This window comes from Triturus cristatus, chromosome 3_1, assembly GCF_964204655.1.
Source record: "Triturus cristatus chromosome 3_1, aTriCri1.1, whole genome shotgun sequence".
Classification (NCBI taxonomy): Eukaryota; Metazoa; Chordata; class Amphibia; order Caudata; family Salamandridae; genus Triturus; species Triturus cristatus.
This window is the reverse complement of record NC_140583.1, coordinates 368,681,958-368,703,431: the sequence shown is the minus strand read 5'-3', so window position 1 is coordinate 368,703,431 and position 21,474 is coordinate 368,681,958. Positions and strand designations below refer to the sequence as shown.

General features: G+C 44.8%; 1 protein-coding gene across 7 annotated transcripts in view; it reads right to left on the bottom strand.

Moving 5' to 3' along the window:
• RAB27A (RAB27A, member RAS oncogene family) overlaps positions 1 to 21,474 on the bottom strand; it is a 462,534-nt gene that overhangs the window by 322,658 nt on the left and 118,402 nt on the right. The gene's annotated exons all lie outside the window — the stretch shown is intronic.

The window sequence follows — 21,474 nt, the reverse complement described above, 5'->3', positions numbered from 1 at the left end:
GCAACATCCTGCATGTGAGTGAGGATTGCAAGATAATGATTTTATGGACCAAGTTTGCTTTACTACTTGTGGTCACTTTAAATTACAATGCATTTTAAATAATGACTATTATGACCTTCAGTAATGGCCGCCATTAAGCAGATTTACACTATACCGTATATCATGCACAGATTCCAGAGATTTCCCCAGAAGTGTCCAGGGCTCAATGCAAACCCATTTGTGGGCGAGCAGCCTTAGGCCTAACACAGAAGAGTGTAAGACATTTGTTGTGCACACAATGACCAATAAATGACACACAACTCAAAAAGGAGATCCACACCAATTTTATAAAAATAAGCTGTGCTCAAGATGTATTTTAAGACCAAGATCTTTGCAAAAGCTAAGTATGTTTTAAAATAGAAATTCCTTTCAGTTTCAAAAGTGGACACTGCAATTTTCAGTTGTTGCAATGTTAACCTATGGATGAAAACACTAATGCCGTTTTTCAGGTAAGTAAGCAACTTGCAAATCCAATCTCGGGTTGCAGGGTCAGCAGAGGGCAAGGTTCAAGTCAGCACAAACACTACACCACCAGCAGCACAGGGGCGGCCTGGTGCAGAGGTCAAAGTTGAAGACCAGGCCAAATATTACCCAATGGAGACTGGGGGTTCTTGAATTCACCCTGCTTGCAGGTAAATAGATCGCTTGCAGGGCTCAAGCTATGGAGGTTAAAACAAGCACAGGGGGGGCCACAAGGCAGCACCAAACCTACACCACCAGCAGCACAGGGGCTGCCAGGTGAAGAGTGCAAACATGGCATCGGGCGCCCAACGCAATTTAATGGAGAAATTCGGTTTGGAAAACAGGCTGAAGGTGACGAACTGGAGGCTGCACGAAGGAAACCAGCGACAGTAGGCAACTCGAAATGCTGTAGATCGTCGGGACACTGTCAGTCGAGCTCCTCAAGACCAAGGGGCTTTGAGTGCAGGGGTGTCCTTTGACGATGATTTTCTCTACCCGGAGTCAGCCATGGGGCTACGAGTGCAGGGGTGTCCTTTGACGTTGAGTTTCTCTAACCGGAGTCAGCTGTGGTCAGGGGGAGCATTCGGGTTCATACTGGAGGCATCGTCGTGCAGTCCAGGAGGGGTTAGCCAACATTGGACTTGGACTCAGGATCGCTGGGGAACCTTTTGTGGATTTGTAGGCCACCTGGACACAGGCCGGAGGCGTTTGGTTCAGAGCGGGCAGAGATCGCGGATCCAGAGGGCAACAGAGTCCTTTTAGTTGCTTTCTTCAGGACAGAGCCGCTGTCCTCTTGAGTTCTGGTCTTCTTCAAAGGCCAGCAGTCTTCCCAGGGTTTGTGGAGGGCGCTGACTGCAGGACAGGCATCATTTCTTTCCAGGATCTTCGAGGGCTGCAGACAGGCCTGTGGTTCTGGGGCTAAGTCAGTGGGCGTCAACAGTCTTTTCTGCGTGGCATCTTCTTCGAACTTCTTCTTAGGTGGGCAGGAATTAGTTTCAGGCTGTGGAGGAGCCACCTAAAGACTAAATTTAGTGGCGCTTGAAGGAAGTAACAGTTAGGGCTAATGAACACCTTACTTGGGAGTCGAAACCCTCCACTCTAACATTCTCCGGTGGGAGGGTGCAAAGTCCTAGCCCTGATTGGAGGAATCCAACCATCTTTAAGATGGTGGGAACTGAAAGATGTGCTTCACCTCGCCACCTACACCTTAGGGGTGGAGTTGGCAGAGTTGAGACACAATGAAAGACAAATTCCTAGGCAATATTTTTATATAGTATTCCTCATTTTGTGGGTCTTTAAAAGTAAACTTAGTGTAACGACAAAACAGTACAGAAATGCAAAATTTATTTTAGTAGCCAATATTCAATGTTACAATGCGGAATTAAAAAACACAATTGTATTCATCAACATACTGTTTTTTCCATGTGTTGCGAGTTTAAAATCTCATTACAATAAAAATGCAATATAAAAACAATAAGTTGGCAGAACAATAAATCTTCGCGTTTCGGCGTGAAACACGCCTTCATCAGGAAAAACCACAAAACCTGAAATTAATAAAAGGGATATACTGAACAACAGTTTGTATGTTCATTGTTTTACATTCAGTTTGATACATCTTTTGCGTTACACTATTAATAAACACTCTGTAACTACTTTTATTTAGCAATCTAATTAGCCTTCATTTTTCACTTGAAATATCGTACCAGATAAAGGAGAGAAAGGAAAGTTAAGTGAGATATAGAGGGGAGGAGTTTAAAATCAGAGAAATGGTAAAAGCCAAAAATCCCATTTTAATTCTTATATCACCCAAAGTGATGAGTTTTAATTTCTATAGATGCTTTCTTTATATATATATGACCCAATATTATAGACGTCACTGATAAAGATGGTCCAGTATTTAATATTCTGTAGTTAGAACCTGTGGGTTTATAATCAATCACTATTTAGTTGAAAAAACATAAACGTGATCTGGAAATTGATATTAGATGTTGTGACGTGTTTTACCTATTGATATTCACGACTATTCATGAGGTGTATCGCCGTAGTCACCACCTTTTAATGTCGGATGTTTTTTCTTAATGAATATTCACGACAAAAACATTTTAGCTTGATACAGAGTCTATGGGATAAAAGACCCTTGGTTATATTGTGTTGTTATAAATTATAGGTTTTATACTTGCTGGTCTATATAAAACTAAATGTTTACCTGATATTTTATTCATGAATTCTCGAGTTAAAAACTGAATTTAGTTGTCCGCATTAATGGTGGATGACTGATAGGTGAAAACAAAGATAAAACAGGTCTTATCATATTTGTATTCGGTTCTATCTTTCCATAATGTAGCATACAGATATAAATGTAACCATTTAAAATGTTTGTGTTTCAAAATTAAACACAAATCCTTAGACTTTTCTTATGTGTCGTAATGCTCACAAAATATTAGAGTTTCACGGCCAAGAGGGCCTGTTATTAGTCTCGTTCTGTAAAGTTAACAGTCTATTGTGGATAAAGGAGGAGACCTGATAGAAGACGAGCTATTCTAAGTTATCATATGCACGCTTGGATGTAAAACTCACCTCCTAAATCTTCCTGGATAAACTCAAAGCGCCGTACCGACGGATTGCGGGCGTTCGGTCATCCGCAAAAATGATAGAGATCTGCACAGGTTAGCGTGCTATCTTAAATAGTTGAAGCATCTATGAGTGTCTCGGTTCCAATGTGGCGCCCAAATGACGTCACTACGTGACGTAGAACATAACCCAATCAGATTCGGAGCAATATCTTTAATGTCTGCACTAGATGAAAAAAGGCTAGACTGCTAACTTACATAATCGTAAATGCAGACGCTTTACTTTATATCTTTTGTTTTTATTAATTCCTTCTTACATGCCCGATTTTCAATAATTCGGCATGAGGGAACAGGGTAGAGAACTATAGTTATATATGTTTAAAAAAATATATATAATAAAGTTAAAAACTTGCTCATTAATATTCATGCTAATTATTTTAAAGAATACTTATAGTTATCACTAACTCATTATTATTCATGCTAATTGTTTTAAAGAATACTTATAGCTATCACAAGGAGTTAAAACAGTGATAATAAACCTAATGTAAGTGATGTCTTAGTTAGGATATTTTAAATAATCGCATTTTCCCATGGCAGTTTACGGTTTAAAGCATTGTTGAATGTGTCAAGGGAAAAATCCAATATACTTCTCGTTTTTTTCGGACTCTCATGCCAACTTTGTCATCCTGAAGGTTAATCTTTTCTAGGATGCGCCATCAAATTTCTTCTGCTTTGTGGCGCAATCCTACAAAATGTTTTACTAGAGGTGCTGTTAGTGTTTCTGTGATAATGGCAGAACGATGTTCTGTGATTCTAGTTTGGATAGCTCTTGACGTTTCTCCAACATAGCCTAATTGGCAGGGACAGAGAATTAAATAAATCACATTTTGTGTTTTACAGTTCCACATGTTGGTAGCTTGAATCTTAAATCCATTATGAATCAGAGTTTCTCCTTGTATCACTTTTTCACAAGATTTACATTTGGTGCATTTTACGGTTCCTTTAATGGGGACACTACCATCAATTGATTTCTCAATATATGGTTGATTCAAGTTATGATGATCAAACCGTGAATGAACCATAATGTCTTTGAGATTTTTAGTTCTGCGAAATGCATACAAGGGCTTCTCTAGTTTTCTTTTATTGTCAGGATCACAATTTAAAATATGCCAATTGGTATTGATGATATGTTTAACTTTGGCATTTAAGGTAGAATGTTTAGTTACACATACTAACTGATTGGTTTTAGGCTCCTTCACTGTTTTGAGTAAGTGGTCTCTATCATAAAATCTGGCCCGTTTATAGGACTCCTGTTAGAAATGGGATTTCTGGTTGGCTAGGGCTTGCGCCAAAGCCAGGCAGAAACCACCACTCTAGTCAGGGCTGGGGAGTTACACGCCAAAGATAACCCCTGCTCACCCCCTTGGTAGCTTGGCACGAGCAGACAGGCTTATCCCTGAGGCGATGTGTAAAGCGTTTGCGCGCGCACCCAGCAACAACACCCAAGGCCCACCACAAAGGAAACTCCACACAAGGTATTCTATAAAAATAGCCTTTGTATTATACACAACACATCAGATAAAAACACACACTTTACAATGTGCCAACAGGCACGGGCAGAATTTACAAGGGATTATATGTACAGGGGACAGGGCCACATGGACCACTGTCCGAAATTAGCACTCTTAGAACTTAGGAATAATACTTTAGAACATAGCACACAATAACATATATAACACACAATCAGTAACTCCTGATAACCAGAAAGTACCACCTACGTAACCCTAACCACCTTAGGAAAATACTGCGCAGGGAATCAGGACCTCACCAGCACCACCTGTACTAGGAGCAAAACAACCACCTAAGTATCACTCTACCTGTAGGGGTCTAAGCACATAAACACAGGATGCATAAAATACATTCAGAGGTGTAAAGCAAAGCACATGACGCATAAACACATTCAGAGGTGCAGGTTAGGAGCAATAGCGCAAAAACTCACATTAGCCACCACTGTGGCAGTCCCTAGGCCAACTGGCCGTGAAGGGGCAAGAGCGCCCTGTGTTCAGCAGAGTCAGGGCGCGCCGGCGCAGGCTGCGCAAACCAGGCGCACAAAGCACAACCTACACGTAGCAGTTGCCCACTAAGTGCTGGGCAACTGGAGAAATGCTGGGGCCAACGTTGGAGCCTCCAAGGGCTCTGAAACACTGAAATGCCCCCTGAGCCTCGTGGGCTCTGCACAGCAGGAACTGCCCCCTAGAGCCTTCTAGGCTCGAGAAATAATGGGGGCAAGGTGGGAGTGGCCCGCTGCCATCTGGGGCCACTCAATCGCACAAGAAATGCCCCGGTATGCTGTGGAGCGTGCACGGCGCTCTAAACAGATGTGCGCTCCTTCGTTGGAGTCCCTCTCAGGGACTCGAGACACCAAAATGCCCCCGTTCGTTGGAGCTACACGGAGCTCTTAGGAGAAATGCCAGAATGCCCCTGAGTGCGTGGGGACCTCACTGGGCTCACGAACACTGCCCCCGCACCCCCAACACATGCGGAGTCCCCCAGCCCTTCGTACTTACCGGGCTGTTTTCGGGGACTCCCGCGTCGTCTCCGCTCCCCCACAGTCTTCTCTTGTTGCAGTCCAGCGCGGGGTGGGCTCCCGCCTGGGCTCTGCTGTCAGCTCACTGCTCCGGGCTGCACCGGAGCACAGGGGGGGCTTCCGGGTCGACCTTGATCACGGGAGCGCGGGGTAGGCTCCCGTCTGCTTCTTCCGGGTCAGGCCCCGCCCCCGTCTCGGTGGAGGTTGCCTGACTTCCTCCGACGCGGCAGTTGATTCAGATCTCGGGCTGCGGCGGGGATTCCTTTATTCCTTAAAGCGGCAATGAGGGGTGGGCTCCCTCCTTCTTACGCATACCACGCGGGGTAGGCACCCGCTGGGGGGAATAAATCTTCGGCAATAGTTTCACGTCGCGGGGTGGGCACCCGCGACGTAAGGGAAATAAACGGGGTGGGCACCCGCAACGTAAATTCACCCCCCACAAGAGCGGCACTAAAAGCGGGGTGGGCACCCGCTAAGTCAATACTTAAATAAGCGGGGTAGGCACCCGCAATGGGGCAAAATAGCAGGGAATCCCTACGTCGGGGTTCCCTCGCTAAAGATTGCAGCGCCGCGCTGCTGGCCACAAATAAAGCGCTCTTAGCGCTATAAGGCAAATGAAAGCGCTCCCAGGCGCTTTGGGGAGCAGGAAAGTACCAAAGTCCAGCAAAGTTCTTCCCTGCATGCAGCAGGGCAGGGGTGGGGGGCAAGGCTGGACCCAGAGCCAGCTCACTGGGCCTCCAGGCAGGGAGGTAATCCAGGTGGCGGTCCTCTGGTCCAGCAGCAGCCCCCCTCAGGTAAGATCCTGGCAGAGAACAGATTCTGTGGGGACACAGACCCATTTTTATACAGTAAAACCCTTTGTTCTGGGTTCAGGGTGAGGGGGAAAACCAGTCGCAGCTGGTTGGGGAGCACCCTTGATGTGCTCAGCCCCTCACTCTATTCACTGGCAGGGCTAGGGTCGTCAGTCGCACCACAGGGGGCGGAGCCAGCATTGTGTGGGGAAAACCCTGCCCTATTCAGGACCCAGGTGTACTCCTCCCACCCATCTAGCTGCTGATCTCCCCATTCACCACTGGGTGACTCATCCTGACTCTGGGGAATCCCTAGCCCGTCACATGACCTCAACCAGCCACTCACGCGACAAGGCACACATTTTACACTGCACACCGAAGTGCCCACTTCTAGAAGTGGCACTTCCACACTAGGTACATGCACGCCGCACACATCATCGCGCAGCATTCAATCACACGAGTCCGCACATACCAAACTCGGGCCTGCACACCCCACGCATCAGGAACTACTAGGGACGCATACATTCCCCATGCATTCCTATGGGAGGACAGGCCTATCTCACCACATGCACTCAGAATTCGCACGCAATTTCCTCTGGGACACAGGGAAAGTGCGCAGAAACCAAGTCACTAATAAAAAGCAAAAAAGTTCAGGGGTGAACCTGCCAGAAGGGCTAAGTCCAACAACTCCCTTACCAGCCAATTGTGGAAAAGGTTTAGGGAGGAAGCACTGGCCCAGGGGACCTGGTTAGCGGAGACCCTACGCACTACAATCGAAACCACATCATTTTCCAGGCAAAAAGAGGGGGGCTAACCTTGTCATAAGAGGCACTTTCACACACTACTCTTCTCGCAGGCCCCATGCATGCTCCATCTGCACCAGTTGTTTTTTGCTCTCCTGCATGCTTTATGTTTCCTATATTTGGCTTAAAATTAGATGTGGGCTTTTACAGATTTTTTGTTGTTGAGGCCAGTGTAGGGTATTGCTTACTCTGCACAGAAACATGTTAACACCTTTTGCTCATAAGCAATACACCCTTCATTTCACAGTGGGGCATCTTCCAAGTGAACTTTTCTCTTGCTTTACACGCCCATGGCAGCTGCTGACAGACTGCGATGTCCGGGCCTCGGGTTCCAGCTCTGCAGGAATCTTGTCATCAAAAGAGAGAATGGTAAGAGGACGCACGAGACAGCTTGCCCGGACAAGGGAGTCACCTCTCCTGAAAGGCCATCGAAAGAAAGAACAAGCATTTCCAATGCATTAGGTCTCGCATTTGCGAGAGTTTGAGCTACTGACATTGTAAATGACAATGCCTTTTATTTATGTGTTGTTTTTTAAAACATAAGTAAAAGCATTGTCATTTACAATGCCAATAGCTTAAACTCTCGCAAATGCGAGAACTATTGCATTTCAAATGCTTGTTTCAAACGCCACCGCAGCAGATGTAAAACATCAACAGAAACCAATATTTTTATTGAAAGTTTTAATTGGGCACTAACTTCACCATCTATGTATGTTCGACCTGCGGTGCCCATAGTCGTACCCCATTATGTAACATTTGAATATTAATTCTTATATATTTCGTGTTATGTGAAAGGCAGGCAATGTTCGTACTCAGAATATAGTCTAAAGTTGCACTTTTAGGGGAGAAAAAGATAGCAGTTTTTAATAACTGTGTTTATGTGAGGTAGTGACTGAGGTCTGACAGCAAAGAGGTGCTTGTGACTATGAGATGGTGATGCCTGGTCCTCCTGAGGTGACCTCTCCTGGTGAGTTGACCCTTCCTGGGCTTGTCTGTCACCCCGGGGGCAGTGTGGAGCAGTGTGCATGCGCGCACACACACAAACAAACATAAGGTCAGTTTGACGCGCTCTGCAGCAGCTACCCCTCATCCCGCCACTATTACGTGAGCAGGTCACGAGTGCCTGTCACATACTGAGATTTCGAGGTGCTCTATGAAGCCACGGTGAGGGGAGGCCAGACACAAACACACACACAGGCGTCATGTAAGCATCTCGATCGGCAATGTCAGAACTCCATATCATGCATTGTCTGGACAGGAGCACATGGGATGCACCACACATAAGCGCTCACACACTCACAAATCAAAGACGCCATATTGGCGAACGCCCTCTCCCTCCTGCTGTATCCACTCTGGCCAGCGATAGTCACCTCACTCTACTGCTCACTGTACGATGTCTTGTGACCTCAGTGGAACACCAAGAAGAGTTGCACAGTGTTAAAGGTGTTATGTCTACCGCCCACCACAGCACCCGAGCCAGGTCTCTGGCCACAGTGCACAACACACAGCATCTGCTAATGCACCAGATAATGAGCGCACAGGCTGTCAATGTCCTGCCAAGCACCCTCGTAATGTCACTGCACCCCTATACACACACATCTGCGTGCCATGCTGCACAGTATCTGCAGCCAGCAGCTATGCCAATGAAGGCCCTCGGCCAGATCCCTACTGAGTGTGCAGTACAGTCACCTGCAATCAAAGAAACCGGGGCAGTTGCATGCAGATTCACACAAACAAAAGCAGACACTCGCATCATGGATGTCCTGTGAGGCCCTCTTCTCCATCAATGCGAACTAACAACCGCTATTGCAGTACTGCCATGTTCTGGGGCATAGATGCACACACAGGCAGCATGCGCTGAAGATGCAGTGTTAGCCCCCCTCCCCACCCTCCAGTGCAGCAGGTGATGTCTGTTGATGCTGCCTGCTGGGTCTCACGCAGGTCGGAGGTGCATCATTAAAGCAGGAGAAAACAAGAGGGATGCGAGGGGCTCGCACAACCTGCAGGAGGCATCACTTATACACAGCACTAGCCCGAGCAAGCTTCACCACCACTGCCCGGCTCTGCCTGCTCTCTGCCCACCCAGGCTCTCCTGCCCGTGTATGCGTCACAGCAGCATGAGCCCGTGCAAGCTTCAGCACCACTACCCTGCTCTCTGCCCCTCTGTGCTCTCCTGCCCTTGGATGCGTCACAGCAGCACACACCCGTGCAATCTTCAGCGTCACTGCCTGGCTCTGCCTGCTCTCTGCCCATCCATGCTCTCCTACCCCAGCACGCGTGCAGGGAGGGGAGGTGCGAGAGTCCGGCTGATGCAGACTTCCTCTCCTCAACAACATGAAGTGAGCATAGTTTTACCCGGAATGAAGCAGTCAAGGGAAAGTAGGCCGCTCCTGCGCCCTAAGAAGGCATCTGGAGACCTGGCTCAGGTCAGGAGGACCGAAGTAATTCTTTTGTGCACTGGGCAGAAGCAGCTAGCAATACAGCTTTGACACCCGAAACTTACGAAGCACTATAGGTTCAGGAGCCGAGGCATCTTCAAAGGAGGGCGTCATGCCTCCAAGGCACTCACTGACCACCGGCCCCTCTGGCCTGCCTGCTATCAAGGTGACCATCGCCAGTTCAGTCGGACCCCTGACAAGCCCTTATCGAACCACTCGTTCCTGCTGATTGATGAGACAGAGAACACATCTCCAGACAAGACGTTCTGTATGCTCTTCCCCAGCCTCACTCCAAGCACTGATGAGCCTTATCTGGGGGCTGTTCATTCTGAACCACGCATGAACCCCAGATAACGGATGCTTTGATGGGGTCTTTTGATTCCCACAGCAGAACTGGTACCGCCCCTGTAATCCGCGAGTTCATTACACGCCCCGCTTGAGCCTTCTCGACATTATCCGCGCTTCCAAATGTGACCGACAGAAAAATGTTTGCCAAGACGAAACGGTTTCTGTAAACCTTTTTATCAAATAGTATTCCAATGTCCACAATGTTTTGTTCTCGCAAATCCCTCCAGGACTTGCGGGCGTTTGTGCAGGGGGGTGGGGGTTTGGAACGGAGCGTATTTAAAAGGTACATGAAGGAAGTAAAGGGGTTACAAAGGAAGAAGGCTCTAAGCAGATTTACGTGCAGGAAGCGTGTTTAAAAGAAATCCAAACGCGAAGAAGCAGCTGCCTAATGAAAAAAAAAGTGCTTACTGGCTAATCTAAGGGAGACCATGTAACGCCGCATGGAAACGATCCAGTCCGGATGGGCGGGGCCAAAAGGAGACAGGGCGTTAACCAAGAAGCTTCATTTTCAATCGGAGGCCAGCATTTAGCATAAATGATGATGCTAGCCAATTAAAATGATGAGCGGCGCTTCAAGTCCCCTTCAGAAATCTTATTGATTATAAGACGCCTCGCAGAGCGAGGAGCGCATGAGCGCTCCAACGCTAGGCGAGACCTAAAAAGGATAAGCAACAAGAGGACAGATACCAATAGGACACATTCAGAAGGTGTCACAGGATTACGGACACGCCCATGGCTCTGAAGAACTAGTTATGCACAGTGTACAGAGGTGGGCGAGCCAACAAATTAACAGGGAAAACGGAGCCAAAGGTCGGGTCTGGCTCCAAGAGGCCGTGCACGAGCCAAGCCCTAAAAATAGTTGGCATTTAAATCATGCAACTACCATCTAGTTGAATACAGGAAGAAGTCTTACAAATCAAAAAAGCATATTTCTTTAACACAAAAGTGTTTTGCCTTAGTATATCACACTGGATTCAAGCAAGCCTGGCTGAAGACGGCTGTAATGCCAGAAACCGGTCCTAGGAAGCTTGTTTCGGGTCCAGGGAAGGCATGGCTTGGCAGTTCGGGCTGGACTGTTCCCATGAGGCACAGGGTCAGACTGATTTGCATATGGCCATGTCTGAACGGGGGTGGCAGAGTGGGCTAAAGAACGGTGATGGATCAAACCCAGATCTGTTGACTGAGCGTGAGTATTTGATTGGTTCTGATGCTCCGTCCATCACCACCCCTTTTTGTACCGCTTAGTATATCACATGGCATCTTTGGATTGAAAGAACTATCTGTTAAAAGTGGTAGTTGTTAAACAGAAACTGAGAAACATTCCTGCCCTCGCCACGATGACAATGCTACTAGTGAACTAAGAGGCAAGTCAGTTGTCCTGTTTCCCCTACATGTGGCCTAGATTCTTTTTAATACACAGAGCAACATTATTGATTAATAAACTAACACAAGAGAGGTGTCTGTACAGCACACATCCTGAACACACATATTTGAAGGTGCTCTAATATGCGATAATAAACAAAAAAGAGGCTTGGTGACAATTTGCCTAGGATCAAACAATCTGGTGAAGTATGGAGATGGGATCGATTCCATATTTTCCAGATTCACGCTGGGTAATTCAGTCACCTGAGGAGTATCTCTTCCTGGCATTAAAGGTTATTGCTGGATCTATAATAAAGAGGAGATTAGGGCCTGAGTGACAGGCAGAATACACGGTTTTTTTTGGTAGTTCACATAGCACAAATTTTGCCCACGGACCTAGAGTGCTTCACTACAGACACAGACTACTTTACATGGTTTTTTTTAATGGCACAGGAAGATTTTACGGATTTACATGATGCGGAGCCCAGGCCAGGACTCGAACCTGGTTCCCCATGTTACAGGGTGAGCAGTTTTAGCTACTAACCTACATGTCCTCCAGCTCGTTTTGGACTCGAGCTTCCAACTGGGCCTGAAGCTGAGCCAGAGCCAAGCATCTGGCTGGAGCCTAGCTCAAGCTTTCAGTGGCTACCCACCTCTAACAGTGTATATGATGGGAAGTGATGGGGTGGCATGCACGTTTTCAGTCAACCTATCTAGAAGAATAATGTCCAGGAGGGAAACAAACATCCCCTTCTAATTATTGGCACATTGTGTGCTTTCTGTTTCTCATGGATGAAATAGCCATGGACTGGAACATAGTCTACAACACTTGGCGCTATAATTCCCATTCACAGTGCTACTATTCCGCCTGTTTAGCTGGTTGGTTCACTTAATGGGAACATCTGGTACTGCAAAAGTCCAGTTCTGAAGCATTACTGCATTGTTAAGAGGGAGACAGAAAGAGCTTTTTGTGTCATGCTCAGTTATCTGAGCACCGATGACCATGATAAACTAGATGTCCTTGACATAAGCAAGATTTTTGGCAGTGGATCAGACACCACTAAGGATGAGTCACTTGATCACTTCTTGCTCATCATCATCATCGAAATGCATTTGTAAATCTCAACCACACCTGTTTGAGCATCCAAGAACCAAGAGAGATGAGAGGATCAGAATTGTAGCCTACTAACTGTATATGTAAATCGTATTTATACAGCGCTTACTACCCCAGTCAAGGCATTGAAGTGCTTTGCGACGAGTAGCACGCTACACTGGAACCCAAGCTTAGAGGTAAATAGTAGATTAGAATGTAATATGAGCTCCCTGTTTTTTCCTTGTAGATTAGTTGTGTTAATTTTGTGCATTTGAGTTCTCATGCGTATAGTAGTGTTTTGAGTAGCGATAAATTAATGGAAATGGATTACACAAGGGAAGTTGTGAGGTTGTGAGTTGTTATTAGAAATAGTGGACATGTACTCTTGTTACTTGGAAGTTTGAAAGAGGTGGAAGTTTGAGAAAGGATATTTAGGAGTTTGTAGTAGGCAGAAAGATTTGAGATGAGTCATAGAGAGAAGGGATGGGACAATGGTTGAAGGGAATTTATAATCAATTGAGCCACAGAAAATTCTCCAAGTGACACATTTCATAGCTTACATGGGTGCCAAACAAAAGAACGGGTACCTTGTTGACCCTCTGGGAAGTGCTGCTAATACCTTGCATGTAAAGCCTATTACATTATTTAAATAATGCAATTCATGCCATAGATGACTTACTGGGTTAAGTACTTTAAACGGAATACATTTACGAAACTAGCTACCAGTTCAGTTCCTTCAAATTATGAGTTACATGCCATACTTGGAAGCTTTGGCAACTGTTCATGCTGCCAAATACTCAAACACCTGGAGTTTATGGGTATTTTTCTTCCTATTACTCATCAGCACACCATTTACTTAATTTGCACTGACAATAGCATCTCTTTGAGAAACTTCACAAAAAGGGTTAATGTACTTAAGGGGCGTCATGTCATAAAGGGTCAAACACAATGGCATATACAGGACTGTCCAAACACAGGCTCGTACTCATTCATTTGATTACACATGGCCAGAGCTTGAAGCATACCCCATCAGATTGATTCAAGGGATTCATTAGGCCTTTGACAGTGCCTTAGAAGAGTTAGCAGATTTATAAACGTTCTCACACTGTACTCTTCAAGGGATTCCTTTACTACCTTCTCAGTGTATAATCACACAAAAACTAGACGATGGGGGTCATACCCAGTGTGCACTAGAGAGCTAGTCCTTTGCAATGTTATTAACCACTTATTAATACTCCTTGTAAACGCTCTACTTCCCGTGGCCCACCGTCTACCAACCACTATTTTCCAAACATTAGCAATAATCCAGAAGGAGCGTTAAACATATAGACAAATTTCTTGCAATAAAATATTGAAGTCCACAAAGAAAATCCTTAAGATGTCTGCTTCATGTAGAATTCTTTATTTCGCATTCAATCCTGACATCAATATCATCCAATTTGAACACAATCAATGGTTTACACAGCCAACGCCTTTCGTCCCCTTCTGGGACATTATCAGGGCTTCAAATTGTAAAAATCCACTGAATTCTTGTCATATCAATCAGCATGCATCCTATCTTATATTCCTATATTCATGGTTCTTTTCTCTCTCAAAAAACTCTCAATTCCCTAATCCATTCTTTGTACGGTAAGTAAAATTCCTCACTCTTCTAACATCCCTTCCATTCATCAATACTATCTTTGTCCATATAACAGAAGGTGTTTCTCCCCACACTTTCAAATCCCCAACAAGTTCTTTCAATTGTAAGACTCATTCCGGATTTATCAGGCCGGATGGAGGACGTTGGCGGATATACGGGCGGAGATATAGTTAACAGATATGTTATGTTAAAGGATTTTATAAAGCGCGACAGCTGCCTCAGCTAAGAGGCGTCCCGGCGCTAAGCAACAGAAGAGCAGTACGCACAAAACACTGAAAGCCTACAGGGAAGGGAACAAGAATGTCTTAATAGCTTTCCTAAAGTGGAAATAATTAGTAAGCCCCCGAATATGGCCCGGCAGGGAGTTCCACAAAATGGCAGCTCTAATACGGAAAGAGCGCCCGCCTGCACGTACTTTTCTCACCCGGGGGATCACTACCAAACATTGTCCCATAGATCGAAGTGATCGTGTAGGAGTATAAGGTAGCAGAAGATCAGACAGAATTTGGGGGGGATGCCAGTTTCAGAATTTTAAAGGCAATACACCATTCCTTAAACTCAATTCGCCTGGCTACAGGCAACTAGTGAAGGTGACGAATAGCACTAATCACTGAACACGTTCTGCACAAGCCCAGAAGAGATCTTGCTGCCGCGTTCTGGACTCTCTGTAGTCTCTGAATTTCGGATTTATTCGCTCCCAAATACAGCGAGCAGGCATAATCAAGCCTCGACAAAATCAGGGCCTGAATAATGATCTGCCTGGTCGTAGCATCAAAGAAGGCCAGAATAGATTTGAGCCCACACAACAGACCGAAACAAGTTCCTGCCACCTTTTTCATCTGAATCTGAAAATTAAGTGAGTTGTCCATCCAAACCCCCAGGTTCTTCACTACAGGGTTAGGGGTAGGCGCCGTACCTAGGCTCACAGGCCACCACAGTTCACTCCAGCAGTCATGGTTCCCTCCCACCAACAACACCTCTGACTTGTTGGTATTTAGTTGAAGGCAGTTGGCGGTCATCCACTCGGCGATCACTGAGAGGTCGCCCTGAAATTTCCTGGCGTCCTGCTCGGGGTCACTCGAGAGAGCCACCACCAACTGAGTGTCGTCGGCATAAGAGACCATGGTCAGCCCTCTGCTCCTGGCAACATCCGCCAAAGGTTGAACATAAAGATTAAAGAGCAGGGAGCTCAAGGACGAGCCTTGTGGGACCCCTTGGACGATAGGGAAGGTGCCAGAAGCAAAAGGGGGAGCAACCACCTGAAACGTCCTATCGGCAAGAAAGGAGGACAGCCACCTAAGAGCCAAACCAGTGACTCCAGCCTTAGATAAACGATTCAGCAGAATGACATGGGACACAGTGTCAAACGCGGCACTAAGATCCAAAAGGACGTCTGCCCCGCGTCTAAGGCCAACCACAGATGTTCATTCACGGCCAGAAGTGCTGACTCAGTGCTGTGGCCAGGCCGGAAACCGTTTTGAGAGGGCTCAAACCTCCGCTTGACAGTAAAGAAATCCATAAGAAGGGAATTAATATAGGCCTCAGTGATCTTCGCAATCCAAGGTAACAGGGAAATGGGACGAAAGCTTGCAGGTTTATGGGGGTCTAAGGAAGGTTTCTTGAGCAGCGGCAGTACCCTGGCCTGCTTCCAGGACCTGGGCACAATCGCTGCGCTCAGAGACCCATTGATCACCATTTCGAAAGGGTGGATAATAGTAGGTAATATTTTTTTTAATTGGTCAGGCTTCAGAGGATCAGCAGGAGAGCCTGACTTTACCTTAGAGCAAAGTGTCAATAAAAGCTCTTGTGTTATGAGGGGAAAAGCTTCATGGACGCCATCAATGGGATTGCAAGAGGTCTCAGGAGCGCCCATAGAGACCATAGGAAAGCTTTTATAAATACCCTCAACCTTCTTAACAAAAAAGTTGGCCAGTTCTTCACATTGCAAGTCGGAAGTAATCACTGAGCTTACAGCATCCTTCTGAGTTTTAAGCTCCGTCACTATAGAAAAGATAATCTTGGCTGGGTTGGAGCTACCCCTAATCTGCTCGGCGTAGAATGCGGCACGCTCGACATGGAGGGCCCTATGGTAGCGCTTAACAGCGGCGCGATAGAGAGTCTTGGAAGAAGGGTCAAAATCCCGCCGCCAGGCTCTCTCTAGCTTCTTACAGATCTTACGTAGGTCAGCTAGCTTTGCATTATACCAAGGGTTAGATTTTTTTAGCCGGTTCCTAGAAAACCTAACAGGAATAAAAACATCCAGAGGCCGAGTAATCCAATCGGAAAAAATCGACTAGGCCTCGTTAGGGTCAGCCGAAATGACAGGGGAGGTAGCCACAAGATGGCTTTGAAGGTGTTCCCAACTCAGATTGTGCCAGGGGCGCTTAAAAGACGAGGAGCTGACTGAATTGCGTGCTGGCAAAATATCATGTATCACCATGGTAACTAAATAGTGATCAGACCAGTCCATGGGAACAGGAGCTAGGACCTCAAGGGAAGATATATCAGTAAAAACAGGATCAAGTAAATGTCCAGCCAAATGCGTGGGGTCTGGTACCAGTTGTTCGAGCTGACCTGCCGCAAGGTCAGCCAAAAAAGATAGCACTTTAGGATCTGAAGCATTTTCTAGATGCAGGTTAAGATCGCCTATAACAGAAAAGTTAGAGGCATTGACCGCTAAAGTGCTGACTGTCTCGGACAGGGCAGCTCGAAACTCTGTGGACGGACCTGGGGGACGGTAAATCAATAGTCCTGACATAGTGTAATTAGAATTAAAGGTTATTTTTAAAAAAGCACAGTCACAATCAGCAACAGTCTGTTTGGTAAAAATGCATGGGAGCCCAGTTTTACATAACATAACATAACTTGACATACAAAGAACAGATTGGGGAATTGAGAGTTTTTTGAGAGAGAAAATGAATATATAAATATAAGATAGGATGCACGCTGATTGATATGACAAGAATTCAGTGGATTTTTACAATCTGAAGCCCCGATGATGTCCCAGAAGGGGACGAAACGCGTTGGCTGTGTGAACCATTGACTATGTTCAAATTGGATGATATTGATGTCAGGATTTAATGTGAAATAAAGAATTCTACATGAAGCAGACATCTTAAGAATTTTCTTTGTGGACTTCAATATTTTATTGCAAGAAATTTGTCTATATGTTTAACGCTCCTTTTCAGTGTACTCCAACAAATTCCTTAGCAAGTTATTTTGGCTTTTACAAAGAAGAGCCTTTAGTTGTGATAACATCAGCCAATGTGTGTTTTAAGTGGGGGGACTTTTCAGAGTCAGGCTCGTGCAACAAGTATAGAGCCACTGTATATTTCTACAATTGTGGTGAGAACTTTAAGCGTGGGAACATTATAAAAGCATTTTTGAAAAACGTAGAACCAAGGACTCCCTTGACATCAGCATCAATCACAACCTTTCTTCCACACTTGCCAGGATGTATATTAGTTACGGTCTATCTAGGTGATATCAAAATCGAACGCAACATGATCAGACCAGGGTCTTAAGAGTTTCCAAAAGAGTGTAAGCACTAGTGTTCTGTGGAACACCGAACCCTAAGTTAACTGACCCAACAAAATTACAAATGCCAGAAGATGTTGGCTCCTGGTTGGGCTATAGATCATTATTATAATACATAAATCCTTTGTAGCTAGATTTCCAAATGAAACATATTTACTCCTGAAGCAACACTTTGCAAAACTTTGTAATTTAAACACTAAAACAATACTGCCCACACTTCCCTCAATGTTGACTATGACATCAGATACTTGTCTGGAACAGGTACGGCTAACACCGGTCCTGACAATCCATGCAGTCATGTTTCAGTAAAGGCTGAGATCTTTAAATTCACTTGATGGTAGAAGTTGACAGAATCATAATGAAAAACGTAAGTACCCAGGGCAGAGCAATAGTAGCCTTAAAATTACCTAACTGCACTATGTTGACCAGGAACATTGATGCAACAACTCTTGCAGTTAATAACTACTGCTTAGTTTTGGGAGTGCTTTCAAAGTGATTAAAGTACCACGTTTAGTCAATCTATCGAACACAAAATTTTTCCTTTACTCTGAAGTTAGATTGTTACAAGCTGAATGAGTGAGCCTCTCAAACAAGAAGGGCCTTGCTGCTGTATTTGTCCTGATGAGGTGCAGCTCTCTCTGCTTCCTGACCTTCCTCCCTGGTTTTCAACTATTCTCAAGCCCTGTTGGTAGAACCACTATCTATGGAATAACACCATGCACCAACCTCTCTCCACAGTCAGCACCCAGCAGAATTTAAACTTATCCCCTTACCTCCACGTAAGGGATATTTTGCCAAAGGCAGAACTCAAATAAGACAGGAATGGAGACCCTTTATTCAGCATCTTTGTGATCCAACAGTGTGGCACTACCACCTCAGCCGCTGCACCATCCGCGAATAGCAAATGCAGTTCCAAGCTTTAACCGGCATGAGTGGATGGGTCAAAGGAACACACTACCATCAGAGTGAGGGAGAAATCCTCATAGAAATATAAATGGAAACAGATAAAAAAAAATCAGAACCCTAATTTAAATTTTATTTTAAGAATTCTCAACTATTCAAAAAAGAAAACTTATATTCCCATCCGGGTAGAATCTTGAAAGGCTTCATTTTTGGTGAGTATATGCCACTTTTTAATAGAATAAGCCATGAGACCAAGGATACTTTGGAACCACTGAGCTGCTGCTATGATCCCTACTTGGAATCGTAAGGGTGAGCGTGATCTGGATATATTGGAGGTCAAGAGAGGGAATTAGCATAGCTCTGTCTTGGTTGAAATGTAAAAATCAATCGAGCACATTTTGTATAAAACTATTTGAGAAATTGATAGAAACATCTGATTAATAACAATTGTGTTGAAAATTAAAGTTAAAATAATTTTTAGTGTAGACTCAATATATGTTTATATACATTGCTATGTGGTGAAGCCTACTACATCTTGTCCAAAATATTCCAGCACTAGAGTGAGAATGGTAATTTATCTTAGTCACACCATATTAAACTACCATTGTGTTAATACACTGAACATAATACAGAGTATGCAATTTGTTATAATGAAAGATACTATGTTGAACATCTGTAAAAAGCACACTGTCTGAAAGTCCTAAATTTAAAATAATACCCTGTTAAAGCAAGAAGAAAAACAGCTGGGAATCGTTACTTACATTTTCAATTAAATGATTAGTTAGACACATCAACCAAAAGCATTAATCTATGCAATGTACGCATTACTGATCAAACTTTTTTAATGGAAAAGTTTGTAACAAAACCTCCATTCAATTAAAAAAAAAACGAACTCTCATTAGATTATTCAAATTTAGATCCACACTTCTAGTGTAGTAGAAATATTATCTTGCTACAATGACCGCAATGAACAACTTAAGGCTTATACAAGATGAAATAGAAATGCCCAGAACTTGCAATAAGAATATCCAAACAGAATCTACAGATACTTCCTAACCGAAAGGTTTAGAGAGCTTATTAACTAAGGGGCTGATTAGGCTGGCGGGCAGACTTTTCTTCTGCCCACCATCCTATTCTAAAATGGACCGCCCGACAGGCTGTCTGCAGTCTTGCCCGAGGCATCACGATGCGACCGCCACCACTGCAGTCACAATGCCTATGTTTTGCATTGCAGCGGGTGCTGCTGGCTGCAACACACACCGCAGTGCAAAAAGCAGGATACTTAACATATCCCTGCACTATATGGCAGGCACCATATGGTACCTGCCACATAGAGCAGGGATAAGCTGAGGGGCACCCTAGGTGCCACCCAAAAGCCACAACTGAGGGCCAAAAAGGCGGGCGGATAGGGACATTGTAATCCCTACAGCAGGCACATCCGCCATTATAGGGAATAAACACCACTACGCTGCACCAGCGGGCTCAAGGAGCCCACCCACCTTGTAAAATGGGGAGCAGAGAACATGGTTCAGATGGCGGCGGGACCGCCACCAACAGGTTGTCGGTGGTGGTCCCACCGCCATCATATTAGGCCCCTAAGTTTCATTGCTGTACTTACCACCTGGCAAGGTAAGACATTTTGAGCTATCCTGATTTCTGAAATGGCTCTAGATTCTCATTCTCAAATAAAGTGTGTAACCTCACCCTTCAATATGCATTTAAAAAAGAAGACACAGTGAGTGAAACTTTCTGGCAAACAGGCAGTTTGTATAATGACATAGTATGAATGACGGCAATACCACATATTCCTTAACAGCGTGGGCTTAACCACGCATTAGTCTTTACAACGCATGTCTTTACCATGAAAAAGTTTATCACAGCGTATACCTTTACAATGCAAATTTAAGTATTTCAAAGGTAAATATAAAGCCTTTATGTATATATATACATACTACCCATCCTAAACCCTAAAAATACCCTTGCCACCCAAATACCCCTACCCACCTCAGAACCCTAAAAACACCCTTGCCACCCAAATACCCCTACCTACACTAAATCCCCAAAAAAGGTGACAAGTTTCATAGCAAGGTATGGATTTTCCCTCACACATCAAACTCAGGTGTCCACCACAGATGTCATTCAGGGACACTAATGCACATGGCAGAGAGTGTACAGAAAGGCAAGCATTTGTTCAAATGGCAATACTAGAGCTGAAAGCTATAGAACTTGAACCCCTGTGATCTGGACTTTAAAACATACATCAGCCCTCCCCTACTCATCCTAACAGACACTTACTCCACGTTTACCCTACACTCCCAGTGATTTCACCATTTCGAACTGAAATAGGCCTCACAGATTAATCACCTTAGTTGTGTTCCAAATGCGTTGGCTTGCCACTTTCCAGCCCCTTCACAGCACTTAGGCAATCCTTGGTATGTGGACCCTTTGTAAGACCTCCAGTGGTGGCTGAGGGACTAAAGATGGACAACGAGCATCATCCACCTATGCATGAGGATGACACTACTCTGATAAGAGTGTCCATCTGGAATCGTTCTTTTCATTTCGTGCTTTTATTGTGAGCAGATGGGCTATACATACCTAGTTACCTATGTGTAAGATTTCATGAAGTGTTGGAAGAATCGACATACTTAATAGAGAGCAATTAAGCAGCATACTCTGCCCTCTAAAAGGAGGAATCAGGTTTTCAAACCACAGATACTTTATACTGCTATACTGTATTTAGGTTCTGCAATGGATAGTTTTGTTGATTCATTTCAGTCAGGAACTATACCCATTGAATTTGAAAAGTAACAATTAATGCTCATAAGTTTCAAAAGGAAAGACCAGCTAACATCACCTCTGCCAGAAAGCTGCGTTCTTGGAGTACAGCAGAGTATAA